Raw genomic sequence first — 18,226 nt, 5'->3', positions numbered from 1 at the left:
GCTTTAACCAAGCTCTGATGAGCTTGGGCCCAAACTGTGCACAGTTTGGAGAATATGGCTTCAGCTGAAGGGTTGAATGATTCAGCGGCGTGAGTAGAGGAATACCTAGGGTAAAAACCAAAATTATAAAAGAATGGTGACATCCCAAGTGAGCGCTGTTCATAATTATTTAAGGCGAATTTGGCTAGATATATAAAGTGCCTTCATTTGTCCTGGGAATCAGCCACGAAACACCTCAGAAATTGCTCTGGAGACTGATTAACCCTCTCAGTTTGCTCATTCGTCTGTGGATGTAAGGAAGATGAGAAGGACAAAGAGATACCCAACTTTTCACAAAATTCTCTCCAAAATTTCGCTACAAACTGAACACCCCTGTCGGAGACCACATTTTCAGGAATGCCATGCAAGCGCAAAATATGATTATTAAACAGTGTCACCAAAGTATTAGCATTTGGTAGTTTAGACAGAGGATAAGATGGCACATCTTAGAAAATCTATCCACAACTACCCAAATGGCAGTTTTTCCTCTGGACAGGGGGAGCTGGGACCAGGAAATTAACCTAATAGCCAGCGCTGGAACTCTGCCTCAGCTTAGTTTTATGCTGACCAAGAGCACGGTCCGGATTCCCATTGGACCAGCGCTCTGATCTTCCAGGTAGCAGGCAGGCAGAGGAACCCGTCAATCACAAGTTCAGCAGCTTCTCAGCTTAACTCCTGCATTGCCGGAAGCTGAGAAGCAGTCGGGTGTGGCACACAAAAACAAACACCAGGCCCAGTTCACACCAGGTACTACACATTCCTGACACTACCTCTTCAAAAATGCAGCAGAATCAGCGACTGCAGCCAGGACATTGTGGCAGCTGCTGATAGGCTGAGCTGATGATGCTCCAGCGTCAGCTCAGCCATTCAGTGGCTAAAGCACTGTCCCTGCTCAGCCGCTGATCCGAAGAAAAAAGAAAACCGGAGGGTAAGTTAAGCATTTTACTCCCCCCCCCCCCCCATTTCATTTAACCGCCTGTGGACCAGACTATGCTGTTCTGCATTACTATCACCCCCTCCCCCCTAAAAGTCAGAGGAAGAAAGGGGAGGTTAAACCCTTAGAAACCAGACGAAGGATTAAAGAAGGAAAAAAGTGTTAATTTTTTTGTGGTGGTTATAGTTCTCTTAGTAATCTGAGAAATTAATAGAGAAAGTGTAAAAATTTGCCTCTGACTCAAGGATTAATATATTTGAGGCTTTTAACGATATCTAGGTATGAAAAGATGAATAATGTGAAGAAATATTTTCTGGAGAGAAGTGCTGGAGGGGAAAGGACCATATGGGAAATGAGGAAAAGATTGGAGAAATTCACAGTGGTTTAAATCCTGATTCAGTGGATATCTCACAAAATGTAGAAGTATTTAAAAATCTGGTCCTAGAAGACTTAAAGGGGTAGTCCAGCCTTTTTAAAAATTTTCATAGGTTGCTGCTAGAAATAATCGCAACTGGATCAAGCTAGAATCTGATCGTTCGGCATTTGAATACTAGTGGCTGAAAAAGTTGGATGTAGGTAATGGTGGGAAAATGTACCTCGTAAAGCTATTGGGTTCACAACATTGGTATAGTTGTAATTGAACTGACCTACATATTAAGGCCATGTTCACACACTGTATTTTTCAATAAACAGCCGTTATTGCAGGTTGAAACAATTGCTTCTGTTTATTGACAGTTTGCAATTACATTAGAGTGTATAGAACAACTGTCTGGAGTGTGCACACGCTGTATACACTATGGCCAGTGTTCTCTGACAGGTCTATTTTTTGTGGCCACTATTTACTGAACAGCCTGTGCTCATAGTGAAAGTACAGCTCCCGGCCGTACTTTACATTGTGGGCTGTGGCAAATTATAGCGCAGGCACACCCGGATGTGCCTGCATTCCATTTCAAATAAAGTGATGTTCGTCCGGCCGATACTACAGTTTTTCAATTTCACTTAGAGTACCTGTCGTTAAAAAACAACTTTGCATATTTTGAAAAAGGCGTCAATATGTAGCAATTTTGTAATTCACTTCATTAAAAAATAAAAAAATAAATTGTGTGGAATTCAAAGTTATAACATTGGTCGCTAGGTGTCAATATTTCAAGTTCCAATACCAGTTTAGTTGGTTATTAGGGAAGTAGATTCAAAGCTCTGCTACCATGCTGTGCAGGGAGAGAGCAAAAGAGACAGACAGAGAAGCACACATCATACTATATTCTTTGTATATATGATTGTGACATCTATAATTTTATTTTATTACAGTATAAATAAATGTATGTTTATATTGAGAAATAGAGTTTATGTATTTTTAAATGCAATCTTGCCACAAATTTGCCAAACTCACAGCAAATAAAAATCACAATTATATGGCAAATGGCGCAATTCTTCCTAAAATTGTTGAATTACACAATTATTTCAGTAAAAACACACTTTTTTTTTAGAAAAAATGTGCATCAATCGAAAAAAGAATTGCTTAGTTTTTTACTGTGAATTTAAGGTTCAAATTTGCGCAATTTTAGAAAAATGTGCTTCACTCGTGAAAAAATAGGGTAATTAGACGAAAAATATACAGGTACAATTGTGCAGTTTTAAAAACAAATTGTTCCAATCACAAAAAAAAAATTGAACATTTTGACAGCAAATTTGCTGTAAAGAATTGCTAAATTTTTCAAAATTTGCGTCACAGAAAAATAGCAATTGTGTAATTATTGTAAAATTAATCCAAATTGCAAAAAAAGACCAAATTTTTGGCCGTCAGTTTATGGTTTTAACCCCTTAGGGACCATGCCTATTTGGACCTTAATGACCAGGCTCCTTTTTAAAATCTGACCTGTCTCACTTTATGCGCTTATAGCTCAGTGATGCTTTAACGTATGCTAGCGATTCTGAGATTGTTTTTTCCTAACATATGGTACTTTATGTTAGTGGCAAAATTTGGTCACTGTCTTGTGTGTTTTTTGTAAAAAACATCAAAATATCACGAAACATTTGAAAAATTTGTACTTTACGAACTTTGAAATTCTTTGCTTCTAAAAAAAAGAAAGTCATACCACATAAATTAGTTAGTAAGTCACATTATCAATATGTCCTCTTTATTCTGGCTTCATTTCGTAAACATATTTCACTTTTTTAGGGTGTTACGGGGCTTAGAAATGTATCAGCAAATTATGAAATTTTCATAAAATTTCCAAAACTGATTTTTTTTTTTAGGGTCCAGTTCTTTTTTTAAGTTGATTTAGGAGGCTTGTATACTAGAAACCCCCATAAGTGACCCCATTTTGGAAACTAGACACCTTAAAGAATTAATCTAGGGGTTGAATGAGCATTTTAACCCTACAAGGGCTGGAGGAAAGTATTCACAATTAGGCCAGAAAAAAATGGAAAATAGAAATTTTCCAATAATATATTTGTTAAGATTAAAGTATCTCATTTTCATAATAAACATGAGAGAAAATGCACCCCAAATTTTGTAACACAGGTTCTCCTGAGTACAATGGTACCCCATATATGGGCGTAAACCACTGTATGGGCACACAGCGGGGCTCAGAAGGGAAGGAGCGCCTATTAGCATTTCCAGTTCAGATGTTGCTGAAGAAGTTTCTGAGCGCCAGGTGCGTTTGCAGAGCCCCTATAGTGTCAGCAGAATAAAAAAAAAACAAAAGTCACCCCATTTTGGAAAGTACACCCCTCAAAGAATACATCTTGGGGTGTGATGACCATTTTGACCCCACAGGTATTAGAGGAAAGTATTCAAAAGAAGATGGTAAAAATGAAAAAATAGAATTTTTCCAATAATATGTTTGTTTAGTTTAAAATTTCTCAATTTCACGAGGAACAGGGGAGAAAACGCACCCCAATATATGTAACGCAGGTTCTCCTGAGTATAACGGTATCCCATACGTGGGCATAAACCACTGTATGGGCACACAGCAGGGCTCAGAAGAAAGGGAGCGCCAATTAGCATTTTCAGTGCAGATTTTTCTGAAGAAGTTTCTGAGCGCCAGGTGCGTTTGCAGTGCCCCTGTAGTGCCATCAGAATAAACCCCCCCCCAAAAGTCATCCCATTTAGGAAAGTACACCCCTTAAAGAATTCATCTTGGGGTGTGGTGACCATTTTGACCCCACAGGTATTAGAGGAAAGTATTCAAAAGAAGACGGTAAAAATGAAAAAATTGAATTTTTCCAATAATATGTTCATTTAGTTTGAAATTTCTCAATTTCACAAGGAAGAGGGGAGAAAACTCACCCCAATATATGTAACGCAGGTTCTCCTGAGTAGAACAGTACCCCATATGGGGGCATAAACCACTGTATGGGCACACAGCCGGGCTCAGAAGGAAGGGTGCGCCAATTAGCATTTTCAGTGCATGATTTTGCTGAAGAAGTTTCTGAGCGCCAGGTGCAATTGCAGTTCCCCTGTAGTGTCCGCAGAATAGAACCCCCCCAAAAGTCACCCCATTTTGAAAAGTACACCCCTAAAAGAATACATCTTAAGGTGTGGTGACCATTTTGACCCCACAGGTATTGGAGGAAAGTATTCAAAACTAGACCGTAAAAATGAAAAAAAATTAAATTTTTCCGATAATATGTTTGTTTAGTTTGAAATTTTTCAATTTCACTAGGAACAGGGGAGAAAAAGCACCCCAACATTTGTAACGGAGCTTCTCCTGAGTACAATGGTACCCCATATGTGGGCATAAACCACTGTATGGGCACACAGCAGGGCTCAGAAGGGAAGGAGTGTAATTTTAGTTACAGGCAATATGTGAGTGTTTACTGGTTATCTGGGGTGGTAATGGACAATCTCGGGGTGTTTACTGGCTATCTGAGGTTGCGACAGGCAATCTGGTGTGGTTATGGGCAATCTGGGGTGGTTACGAGCAGTCTGTGCCAATCTGGGGTAGGTACGGGCAATCTGGGGTGGTTAGAGGCAATCTGGGGTGGTTACGGGCAATCTGGGGTGGTTACAGGCAATCTGGGGTGGTTACGGGCAATCTGGCGTGGTTACAGGCAATCTGGGGTGGTTACGGGCAATCTGGGGGTGTTTACTGGCTATCTGGGGTGGTGATGGGCAATTTGGGGGTGGCGACGGGCAATGTGGGGTGGTGACGGGCAATCTGGGGTGTCGACGGGCAATCTGGGGTGTCGACGGGCAATCTGGGGAGGTGTCGGGCTGTCTGCGATGGTTACGGGCTTTCTGCGATGGTTACGGGCAATCTGGGGGGTTACGAGCAGTCTGGGGGGTTACGGGCAATCTGGGTAGTTACGGGCAATCTGGGTAGTTACGGGCAATCTGGGGAGGTGACGGGCAATCTGGGGGGGTGACGGCCAATCTGGGGTGGTGATGGGCAATCTAAGGTGGTTATAGATAATCTGGGGTGGTTACGGGTAATCTGGGGTGGTTACGGGTAATCCAGGGTGGTTACAGGTAATCTGGGGCACTTGACTTTGGTGACGGGTAAAAAAGTTGCGGCACCATTCGGAACAAGCGATCAGTGGTATATAGTATATACCGCTAATCGCTTGTACTGGGACCACACCGGGGATCATTGCCCCATGCTCTCTGCCACCTCTGGTGGTGAAGAGAATGGAGCTTTGATCATTTTTAGAAATTCCATCACTGTGAGCAGAGTCTGTTCACAGTGATGGCGGCGGGGAGGGTCAGGGAGGGGAGGGTCAGTGACCAGGTCACTAAGGTTAATTCTGGGGACGGGGGGGGGGGGACATGTTCTCATCTCCTCTCACCGTGGATTCACTGTGAGAAGAGATGAAAGCGTTCAGCTGCGCTGGCAAAGCCCGTTACCGGTGGCCGCCGTTATACTGTTAATAACGGCGATCGCCGGTGAGGGGACTGGCCAGGACTGAGCCCACACTCTACCCCGACTTCTCAGCGACCTCCAATAGCTGACAGGAGGGGGCTGCGGGCATTACCAGCGCCGCTGCACTATTCTGCACCATCGCCATAAAGAGCTGATGGCATCAATATAGAGCCCATTAGTGATCGCTGTAAAAATCCATATCGGCGGTCACTAATAACATAATACATGGGTATTAATTAATATTCTCTGGGTCGCTACGTTTTTTTTAACTATTATCACTTTGGCGCAATAGAAACTATCTTCCTAGCAAAAACCCACAAAAACTGTCGCCGCATTGCAAGATCCATGTGACAGAGCTGGTTTGGGGCTTATTTTTTGCGGGAAGATCTGTAGTTTCTATTGATACCAAGTTTTATATGTATATGACTTTTTGATCTCTTTTATGACGTATTTTCTAAAGTGGATTGATAGAATACAGCTATTCTGGTACTGTTTTTTTTATTTTTTTTTACAGCGTGTGTCGTGCGGTACAATTATTGATACAGTTTTATAGATTGGGTCGTTACGGACATAACGATACCAAATATGTATAGGATTTGTGTTTTTGATTACTTTTATGTAATGTTTTATATTATATGGGGAATGTAATGCATCTTTATTATTGGGGGGGGGGGGCTGGGGGGGCTTTGTTGTGTTTGGTGCACATTTTGTTCACTTTTTTTTTTACTTTTACACTAGTGTACATTACTGTACACTAGTGTAAAATACTTAGATCACTGATACAATACATTGCAGTACCTGATGTAATGCAATGTATTGTATCATGCCTCATGCTGACAGGCAATAGCCACGACCACCCCTGTCAGCATGAGGCATCTCCATGGTGACCCCGGGGACCTTCATTAGGACCCTGGGATCACCATGGAGACATCGGAGGACCGGACGGCACAACGGGACATCGTGATCACGTAAGTGACCCACGGCGCCGACCGGAACCCGTTAGATGCCGCTGTCATGGATTGACAGCGGCACTTAACGGGTTAAACTGCCCGGAGCGGAGAATCTTCCGCTCCGGGCAGTTTCAGGGGGGGGGGGGGGGGTCAGCGGTCACACTGACCGCTGATCCCCCGCTCTGCCGCCGCCGTTAAAAGGCTTACGCATCGGAATAAAGCCCATTAGTGGCCGCCGTGAAAAGGCAGCATGGCGGTTAAAATTTTACAGTTTTAGAAAAATGCCACCAATCATGTAAAAAGTGCATTATTTTTTTTACCAGGATTTTATGGTAAAAAATTATGCAGTGTTAGCAATAATTTGATTTTTGCAAATGTTCAGCAAAAATGCATTAAAAAAACATACAAAAAAGCTATTTCTCAAATTGACTACATTTATTAATACTGTAAAAAAGGAACTTAGTGATGTCACAATCATTTACACAAGGTGTATAGTATGATTAGTTTGCTTCTGTCTGTCTCTGATGTCTGTTGCCTGAGTAACCTGAGTCATCTGACAAAGGGAGACTGGCCTAACAGGGCTTAGACCAGACTCCCTATTGATAATGTTAGTGTCACAAAATGTCTTCCGGCCCTGTGCCTGGCAGAGGCATTGCTGCGCCGATCTGCACCTGAATAAAGACTGTTATTTCATAATTACTGTCGTTATATGTACAGTCATGGCCTCAAAATGTACAGCTGTCCTAAAAGATGGCTGTCCAATTGCCAAAAAAAGATGGTGTATGAGCCATAGGAAGCAGGTAGGGCTGAATCTTTGTCACTTCTTTTAAATCGTGTTTCTACTATCATTGGTGATGTATAACCTTCTATAATCTAAATAATTTGTTGCTTTTTGGTTTTCTCTGAAACTGTGTTTTTTTCCACAATTTTGGAAAGCCGTCATATGACCACACCATGTGACTACACACTCAGTTGCAGTTCCTAAACTGACTGTCCTTTTATTGAATCAGAAAATACCAAGCCATTAAAGTTACAATCTATATCTATTTACAATTTATAGGGGTTAATGTAGTAGCAGGTTACCAGTCCAAAGTAAATATATGCACATGCAAAAATTGCATCAACAGTAATATAACAAGAAAATAACATACCTTCCACAGTTTGCGTCTTGTAGTGGCAGTCTCAACTGAAAGGAGTCGCATACAATCCATTCAGCTGATTTGTTTTTTCTTTTTCCACAACAGGAGAAAATTCTTGTTCTTTTTCCATTATGTTGACACCAGCAAATGTAAGTGCAGATGGAGCATAAACAGCCCATGATTTCTTACAACTTTTTATAAGATTTAGCCAGTTTGCTTGACTGTATCTACATTTTTTTACATTGGACCAGTTAGGCCATTGGTGTTACTCTGTAAAAATACATTTATTATTACAATCTGGCCAACAGTTACAAAAACAACCTAATACATTATTAGGCTATGTTTACACAACGTATGACAGTTTTGTGTGGCCGCTATTCATTGAATAGCGGCGGCGCAGACCTGTCAGTTTACACAATGGAGAGTGTGGCTCCGGCCGCACTCTTCATTGTGTGCAATGGGGAACTGGGCAATTGCTGACAGAATATAGGATCAATGTATTTCAGTTGCCCCATTCACATATCTGTAGTTGTGTACAGGGCTGTCATCCGTACCTTAAAAAAAAAAAAAAGGACAGGCCCTAGTGCAAACTGAAATTCCTCCACGAACACACAAATAGAACCCTATGAGATCTGTATTTTTGTGGGTGCAATCCAGAAATACATATCCGCAAGTAGTGACTAGATTATTATTAGGATGCCTTCACACGTACCATATTGCACCGAATTTCCCGCACAAAATCTGCATGGTACAAATAGACGCACATAATACGCTGCTGAGGAAATACATTGCCATTGAGTTACATAGTAATCATTATTGCAGCGGATTTCATTGCAATAAACTTGTAGCGTGAAATCCGCTGCGATATGGTACGTGTGAAGGCACCCATAAACACACTTTTTAATTTTTTGCGGATCATCAAAAGATACAGATGCAATACAGATGGAAATTTGCAGATTGCTAATGAAAAATAGACTCAAATTTGCGGAATAAAAAATATACTGACGTATGAATAGACCCTTAAAGACTGATTTGGAGCTCTAATGAGACCACGTCTAGAATACTGTGTCCAGTTCTGGAGACCTCACCTAAAAAGGAATACAAAATAAGTTAAAGGACTAATTAAAGGAAAGCTCTTTCAGAAAAAAAGCTGAACTCAAGAGGAAGGGAACACAGTCAGATTTAATGGGGGGGTCAAAACCTTTAAATATGTTAAAGTGCTAAATAAGGTTCAAGAAAAAAAAAACGAACTTAAGAACAAGAGGAAACAGTAAAAGGTTAGTTGGGGGAAAGATCAGAAGCAACGTGAGAAAATATTACTTTAGGGTAAATTCACACGGGCGGATCCGCCGGGAGTCTCGCGCACGAAATCCGCATCTAATCCGTAATACACGTATTAATAATAATAAGAAGAATAATACATGTTTTGCGGATTAGCTGCGGATTTCGGGCGTGAGACTCCCGGCGGATCCTCCCATGTGAGATTACCCTTACTGAAAGTTAGAAGATGCATGTGTGGTTGGTAAATCTACAATAACAGAATTTAAACCTGTCTGGGATAAACATATATATATCCTAATAGGAGGGAAATACTAAAAGGGAAGACTAGATGGACCAAGTGGCCTTTTTCTGCTGACAATCCTCTATGTTTCTATATTTCATTTAAATAAGTACCATACAGTATACAGTGAAATCGCTCCAAACGTCAAAGTAATTTCAGTCCACCATACATTATTTATACAGCTATATGTTTTACTATAGTTGATCAGCGCTCGTCTTTAGCAGCTTCCTGTCTGTGCAATTGGCAACCCCTTTGTTCAAAAACAGATAAACTGCCATGAGAGCACTCTCTCTTCATATTACTCCTCCAACCCTTATAGAGAACTCAAAACGAGACGTACCCTCCTCCAAGTAACAGTCTTCATGGTTTTCACCAGAGCCCGCAGCAAAGCCTATCCTGGTTGCTACCCTCAGAGAAGGCCCCACAGTGGCTGCCGACTGAAGGAATTTTGGAGCCCGGGGATAGATGTACTTCTGCTCCCGTCAAACTTCCATATGACGATGTTGACAAGACAAGCTGAGCAGAGAGCCAAAGAGGAAAAGGGAAAGTGGCGAATAGCCAGGGAGCACAGACATTGTAGCTAAAGGAAACAACACCAACAACTGAGCAGAGAGGTAAGCAGGTTAGGGCAATAAATGCCCTCAGGTAATTGGCTTAGAATTTACTAGAATTTGTAGGCTGACCTTTTGAATGCAGGAGAACAAGCTAATGCAACCAGAGGGAGCCCAATAGCACAGGAAGCGGACACAGCCTTGGACAGGACGCTGAGGACTTTGAGAAGAAGCAGGAAAATGAGCACCGTGGACCGAGGAGTGGACAGGTGCCCGGAGCATGGTTCCACCCACAGCAGGTACAAAATAACAGGCATGTCCACGGACCAGATGCTGGCTCCTGGCATGTGCCACTACAGGAATGCTCGACCGTGTAGCGTGCTCCTGTGTATTGGGAGGACGGGTGACTGGATATGACTGTCGGCTGGACAATCATTTGGCCGTCAGTTATTGAAGGTATATAGGGGCCATAAGTGTCTTTAAAATGAAAACTCTGTAAACTAAGTAGATAAGTTGATTATTTCTCAGGCTTAGGGACCTTTCAAACAACTTGATATGGGGCCATCTGTGGAAGCAAAGTGCTGAGTGCTGATCTCACTGTATTCAGTGCCTTTACACGTTACAACTAATTGAGCGACTGGGCCACATGAATGGTTACTGTATTGTTCGTGCTGCAATTTGAATTCATTGCTATCGGCCACACATCTATTTACACAGGGAGATGAGTGGGCAGTAAACAATAATTTATTGGCCTTGATGTGGTCAGCCAACAAGCGGGTGTTTTCCCAATCCTTGGCTGATCGCTGACATCTTATAATTTTTTTTTACCAGTTCAACATTTTTGCAGAGACACTACAGATACAATTACTGACCATTTTTCGACGATCACAGATTTTTCGTTGAGTAAAAAACCCATATGCGGACATGGAAAAAATCACTGAATGTGTGAATAAGGCCCTGAGATCATAAATTAGGCCCTGCCCCCAACTGCCCCGCCACATTCACTAATAAGAGGTGCACACCTCTTATGGTGTATTTACACATTTTTTTAAGCCAACGCCAAGAATGGATTTAAAGAGGAGAAATCTCAGTCTTTCCATTATGATTAGAGATGAGCGAACCTCGAGCATGATCGAGTTGATCCGAACCCGAACTCTCGGAATTTGATTAGCAGTGGCTGCTGAACTTGGATAAAGCCCTAAGGCTGTGTGGAAATCATGGATATAGTCATTGGCTGTATCCATGTTTTCCAGACAACCTTAGAGCTTTATCCAAGTTCAGCAGCCCCAGCTAATCAAATACCAAACGTTCGGGTTCGGATCAACTCGAACCCGAACCCGGTTCGCTCATCTCTAATTATGATCTGTTTTCTGTTTATAGGCTGTTTCTGGCTTTGGCTTAAAAAATCTGTCAGATAAATTTCTCTCTGTAAACATACCATAAGTGAAACTGGCCTGACCTGCGCCTGCCGTTTGGCAGGCATAGACATCTACACCCACGTGTGAGCAGGCATAAATCATGGTAAATCAGGTGCAGGAGAAGGCCATGCCTCCTCCTCGCCATCTTGCCGTGCCCAAATTCTGCCCACCCATTGGGTGAGTGGGGCATATGGCAAAACTGCTCCTTCTCCCTCCATAAATGTCCCCCTTAGTGTTAAAACATAACAGTTGAAAGTTGCAGTAACTTTAATAGCAAAACCTAGTTGTATGTTATACGTAGCTAGAAGAAATAAAACATGCTTTGCTGTGATACTAGTAAACTACACTGCCATGCTGGTATTTTTTTTTTTTACTGTCTGCTTTTCCAGTTTCACAAGGTGGAATGCTTGTGCTTCATCTTTGCTACCACAACAAACAATCTGTAAAGGGTGGAAGTATAATATGCATGGATTTACATGGATTTATCCTAGTCCTAAGTGATCCTGTAACTATATTTAGCATCATCCTATTTGTTGTTCGCATGACATTAGGAAGTGCTCTCTAGCTGTTTGTAAAAAAGTGAGAAAAAAATTGCTCTCTCTAGCTGCTCATACTGAAAAAAAGTGAAAAAAAACATTCAAGTACCATTAAACTACTCAAGAATATGGGGGTACAACCTAAATGTAGCTGGGGTGGGAGGTTTGGAGGGATCAGAAGCATTGTCAGAGAATACAGCCACCTTAGGGTTTGTTTTTGGAACCAATTGTACTTTTCAAAGACAGCCCTCTCATTTAACCATAACACATACTGAGAAACAGAAAAATAAATATTTGTAGGCTGAAATAAAAACCCAGTTTTAGGGTAACTTTACATGTTGGTTGGTCCACAGTCCCAACTGGACACAATATCTAGTACAGGGGTGTCAAACTCAAATAGACAGTGGGCCGAAATTAAAAACTTGGAGAAACTCGCGGGCCAACCTTGATATTCATTGAAACGCATAAGCAGCATATGTGGAACTTTCAGAGTGACGTGCAGCGTTCCTGGCACTGTCAGAGTGCATCACCAAGCACTTTGCACTACGATAAATGATATGATAAATACCCACAATGGTGCCCCATATAGAACTCAGCCCCTCCAAATGTTTTTTTTTTATATATATACAGTGTCTCACATAGTAATAGTGTCCCATTTAGTAGCCATTCCCTCACAATACTGTCCCATATAGTAGCCATCACCCCACAACAGTGCCCAATATAGTAGCCATCACCCACAATAGTGCCCCATATAGAAGCCAGCCCTTCCAATATTGACCCATATAGTAGCCAGCCCCCCACAATAGTGCCCAATATAGTAGCCAGCCCTCACAATAGTGCCCAATAAAGTAGCAAGCCCCCACAATAGTGGCCTAGGTAGTAGCCAGCCCCTACAATAGTGTCCCCTGAAGTAGCCAGCCTCCCATAATAGTGCACCATGTAGTAGTCAGCCCTCCCACAATAGTGCCCCATGTAGTAGCCAGCCCTCCCACAATAGTGCCCCATGTAGTAGCCTGCCCTAACACACTATTGCCCCATGTAGTAGCCAGCCCTAACACAATAGTCCCCATGCTATAGCCAGCCCTAACACACTAGTGTCCCATGTAGTAGCCAGCCCTAACACAAAAGTCCCCATGTAGTAGCCAGCCCTAACACACTAGTGCCCCATGTAGTAGCCAGCCCTAACACAATAGTCCCCATGTAGTAGCCAGCCCTAACACACTAGTGCCCCATGTAGTAGCCAGCCCTAATACAATAGTCCCCATGTAGTAGCCAGCCCTAACACACTAGTGCCCCATGTAGTAGCCAGCCCTAACACACTAGTGTCCATGCTATAGCCAGCCCTTACACTTGATGGGGGTGAGAGCAGGGGATGATGGGGGTGAGAGGAGATGATGGGGGCAGAGAGGAGATGGTGGGGGCAGAGAGGAGATGATGGGGGTAAGAGGAGATTATGGGGGTGAGAGGAGGAGATAAGGGTACAGAGGAGATGATGGGGGTAGAGAGGAGATGATGGGGTGAGGAGGAGATGGGGGTAGAGAGGAGATGATGGGGGCAGAGAGGAGATGATGGGGGTGAGAGGAGATGATGGGGTGAGAGGAGGTGATGGGGGTGAGAGGAGGTGGAGGGGGCAGAGAGTAGATGGAGGGGGCAGAGAGGAGATGGAAGGGGCAGAGAGGAGATGATGATGGGGGCCGAGGAGATGATGGGGGCAAAGAGGAGATGATGGGGGCCAAGAGGAGATGATGGGGGCAGAGAGGAGATGGTGGGGGCAGAGAGGAGATAATGGGGGTAAGAGGAGATGATGGGGTAGAGAAGAGGAGATGGGGGTACAGAGGAGATGATGGGGTAAGAAGGAGATGGGGGTACAGAGGAGATGATGTGGTGAAAGGAGGAGATGGGGTTACAGAGGAGATGATGGGGGTGAGAGGAGGAGATGGGGTTACAGAGGAGATGATGGGGGTACAGAGGAGATGATGGGGGTGAGAGGAGGTGATGGGGTGAGAGGAGATGATGGGGGTAGAGAGGAGATGATGGGGGTAGAGAGGAGATGATGGGGTGAGAGGAGGTGATGGGGGTGAGAGGAGGTGGAGGGGGCAGAGAGGAGATGGAGGGGGCAGAGAGGAGATGGAAGGGGCAGAGAGGAGATGATGATGGGGGCCGAGGAGATGATGGGGGCAAAGAGGAGATGATGGGGGGCAAGAGGAGATGATGGGGGCAGAGAGGAGATAATGGGGATGAGAGGAGATGATGGGGTAGAGAGGAGATGATGGGGGTGAGAGGAGATGATGGGGGTGAGAGGAGGTGGAGGGGGCAGAGAGGAGATGGAGGGGGCTGAGAGGAGGTGGAGACAACACACATTTTGTACTTATTCTTTTTATTTCCTGTCAGTGATGAATCAAGCAAATACATGCTGAAGCCATAAGTGATAACTATATTAGTAAGTTACAGTGGGGAAAAAAAGTATTTATTCAGTCACCAATAGTGCAAGTTCTCCCACTTAAAAAGATGAGAGAGGCCTGTAATCGACACCATATGTAGCCCTCAACTATGAGAGACAAAAAGAGAAAACAAATCCTGAAAATCACATTGTCTGATTTTGTAAGCACTTATTTGCAAATTATGGTGGAAAATAAGTATTTGGTCAGTAACAAAATTTCATCTCAATACTATGTTATATATCCTTTGTTGGCAATGACAGAGGTCAAACGTTTTCTGTAAGTCTTCACAAGGTTGGCACACACTGTTGTTGGTATGTTGGCCCATTCCTCCATGCAGATCTCCTTTAGAGCAGTGATGTTTTGGGGCTGTCGCTTGGCAACACGGACTTTCAACTCCCTCCAAAGGTTTTCTATAGGGTTGAGATCTGGAGACTGGCTAGGCCACTCCAGGACCTTGAAATGCTTCTTACGAAGCCACTCCTTCGTTGCCCTGGCGGTGTGCTTTGGATCATTGTCATGTTGAAAGACCCACGCCACGTTTCATCTTCAATGCCCTTGCTGATGGAAGGAGGTTTGCACTCAAAATCTCACGATACATGGCCCCATTCATTCTTTCATGTACCCTGATCAGTCGTCCTGGCCCCTTTGCAGAGAGACAGCCCCAAAGCATGATGTTTCCACCCCCATGCTTTACAGTAGGTATGGTGTTTGATGGATGCAACTCAGTATTCTTTTTCCTCCAAACACGACAAGTTGTGTTTCTACCAAACAGTTCCACTTTGGTTTCATCAGACCATAGGACATTCTCCCAATACTCTTCTGGATCATCCAAAGTTTAAACAGATGCCATTACTACAGATAATGGAGGAAAAAAGAGACTCTTAAAGAACAAGTTACAGGTCTGTGAGAGCCAGAAATCTTGTTTGTTTGTAGGTGACCAAATACTTATTTTCCACCATAATTTGCAAATAAATTCTTACAAAATCAGACAATGTGATTTTCGGGATTTGTTTTTTCATTTTGTCTCTCATAGTTGAGGTCTACCTATGATGTAAATTACAGACGCCTCTCATCTTTTTAAGTGAGAGAACTTGCACTATTGGTGACTGACTAAATACTTTTTTTCCCCACTGTATATGTCTTGGGGTGATTTTATTTAAATACCATTTTTTTAAACTGGAATACCCCTTCACATGTAGTGAGTTCACTGTGGATTTCACCCTATGACTTTCACAGCGCAATCTGCTGCGATACCTCGCTGCCACTGCAATCTTGCAGTGGATTGTAGTCATACATATATACTAACATACTATATATATGAAAAGGTATTGGGATACACCTCTTAATCATTGAATTTATGTGTTTCATTCTATTGGAGGAAGTATCTGTGCCTATTTTCCAGGGGGAAGGGGGGGGGATTTATCAAGGCTCATACGCTCATACGCCAGTCTTTAGGTCCGCCCCCTTTTCTCCAGCCAAATTCACTTAGAGGTGTACAGGGGATATGGCAGGCGTAAGCTAGGGAGAAGGGACGAATCTGCGCCTTCTCCCAGTCATAGCCCCGGCTGGACCTCTCATAAATGCCCCCCAGGGGGTTGATAAATTCCCCTCTTATATTCCTTAATATAACTTAATATAATCTTACTATTAAACAACACACAGTGGCAGAGGACATTTAATACATTGGTCCCAGTTGCATGACTGCACAGCCATGCCCACTTTGTATCAGTAAAAATGCAGGAAAACCTTCCTGCATATGGTGTATATGCTCAATACCATTATGCATTGCAGCATGCAAGATCTACTACTGAACATTTGGTACTTAAAGGGGTACTGCTCAACCGCTATTGGCTGAGCATAGTTATACTCAGCCAATCGCGGCTGAGTAGCTAATGTCGTGCTGGAAGGGGGCCGGCATGAGGGAGGGCTGGGGCAGTCCGACCAGCCTTCTGAAGATTACACCATTGTCCCGAGGTGGCGGCCGGGGTCAACAGTAATGCGGTGAGTATAATGCACCACACTTCCGGGGGTGGGGGGAACACAGGGAAGGGGGCAATTCACTTAAATAACACACATTACAAAGTTGTTATGTGTGTTATTTAGCGAATAAATGTCTAACACCGCTCTACCCCTTTAACCAATAAGCTTAGGCTAAGCTGAAATGGGCTACACTCTGATATTTGTTACCCAAAACATGCTTTTTACATAGAAAAACTGGAAACAATGAATTCCATAATGGGATGGACATGTCATTTCTAAAAAAGGCTTTTGTTGGAGTTCACTGATAAAACACACAATTGTTTAGACTTATGGGAATTTATCCTTCCCTGCAACACTGAAGAGAGGCTTAATATTTTGTACAAGCCCTGGTTTTGGTAAAACAAACAAACAAATAAACCCACAAACAAACATAAAATGCAATTTTGCCATTCTGTCCTCTGGCACAGGCAATGATAAATTCGCCCCATAGTCTCTAGGCGAATACTTTTCACATTTGAACACAGACTATGAACTGACTGGACATACTGAAAGTTTTAGTTTTTCTATAGCTAAAGAGCCACAATTTGGAGACTACTGATTTACAATCTGATATACAAAACATTTACAAAACATATACAAAACAAACATCAGCTTATGACTATGTTCACACAATGTAAAAATAAGTGCAAATTAATTATTTAATGTTTAAGTCCATTAATAATGGTCACTATTTGCACTTATTTTTACATTGTGTGAACACAGCCTATATCTTTATGAATATAAACAAGAAGTGTGTTAACATCAGAGACCACTGAGATAGCTTTTACTATGTTTTAGTATACATAGGATGTCCTTTCTAAGTACCCTTATTAACTTGTCGATAACTATCTATCTCTAATGAAATTGTTATTGAAAGAAGTTTTACCTTTACAAAGATGGTCTGTGCTTCCTCAGATTCATCCTACAGCTCAGTTTCATGCATTCTTTGGGATAGACTGTATACCCAGTGTGATTTTATCAGGCTAGTCCAGACAATGCATCTAACATTTGGCAACAAATGCCAGCTTAACTTTGACAATGAGCAATCCTTTTTAGTGGCTGCTTGGAAAAGAAAATCCATGTCCTATTTATATACATATTAGACACTGAACTAAAAATATAGTTTTAAAGGGTTGTTATCAGAGTAAAGAAGCTGAGTGGTTATACTGCCTAACAGTGAGTCCAATAGGCCGGAATGAGAACTTGAGCTTTGGAGTTTTCTTTATCTAAAAATCAGGTAACACTCAACTCTTTATCTAACAAGTATTTTTGCCACATATGGGGTGGTAGGGTGGCAGGGGTGTGACAAAGCAGTATTTCCCTCTGCAACTTTTGCTCAGTCATCTATATTGTGGAAGGTTCCTGACCCTACCAGACATATACAGTGGTGCCTTGGACCAAGCCTATTTGGACAGTAATGACCAGGCTCATTTTTCAAAATCTGACCTGTCTCACTTTATGTGCTTAAAGCTCAGTGATGCTTTAACGTATGCTAGCGATTCTGAGATAATTTTTTCGTAACATATGGTACTTTATGTTAGTGGCAAAAATTGGTCACTTTCGTGTGTGTTTTTTGTGAAAAACATCAAAATATGAAAAATTCGAAAAACTTGTGTTACAGGGCTTGGAAATGTATCAGCAAATTATCAAATTTCCAAAACAGGTCTTTTTAGGGACCAGTTTTTTTTAAGTGGATTTAGTAGTTTTGTATACTGGAAACCACCATAAGTTACCCCATTTTAAAAACTACACACCCTTAGGGTAGCTTTACAT

At 42.4% G+C, this 18,226-nt stretch overlaps 1 protein-coding gene and 1 long non-coding RNA gene across 2 annotated transcripts in view; both read right to left on the bottom strand.

The window, feature by feature from the left end:
* The window catches only part of OTULIN (OTU deubiquitinase with linear linkage specificity), a 62,375-nt gene extending 54,300 nt beyond the window's left edge, over positions 1-8,075 (bottom strand). The window contains exon 1 of the mRNA XM_069958140.1: positions 7,940-8,075. The gene's annotated coding sequence lies outside the window, so the exon portion shown is untranslated. The remainder of the gene's footprint in view (positions 1-7,939) is intronic.
* An 11-nt stretch (positions 8,076-8,086) lies between these two features.
* Positions 8,087-17,409, bottom strand: LOC138783437 (uncharacterized). The gene is made up of 3 exons (XR_011361686.1): positions 17,340-17,409; positions 8,934-9,015; positions 8,087-8,197 (listed from the first exon to the last, which is right to left on the bottom strand). It is a non-coding gene; the product is annotated as an uncharacterized lncRNA (long non-coding RNA).
* Positions 17,410-18,226: the final 817 nt, after the last annotated feature.

This window comes from Dendropsophus ebraccatus, chromosome 2 (genome assembly GCF_027789765.1).
Source record: "Dendropsophus ebraccatus isolate aDenEbr1 chromosome 2, aDenEbr1.pat, whole genome shotgun sequence".
Lineage (NCBI taxonomy): Eukaryota > Metazoa > Chordata > Amphibia > Anura > Hylidae > Dendropsophus > Dendropsophus ebraccatus.
Note: the sequence above shows the minus strand (reverse complement) of the source record. Positions and strands in the feature narration are given on the sequence as shown.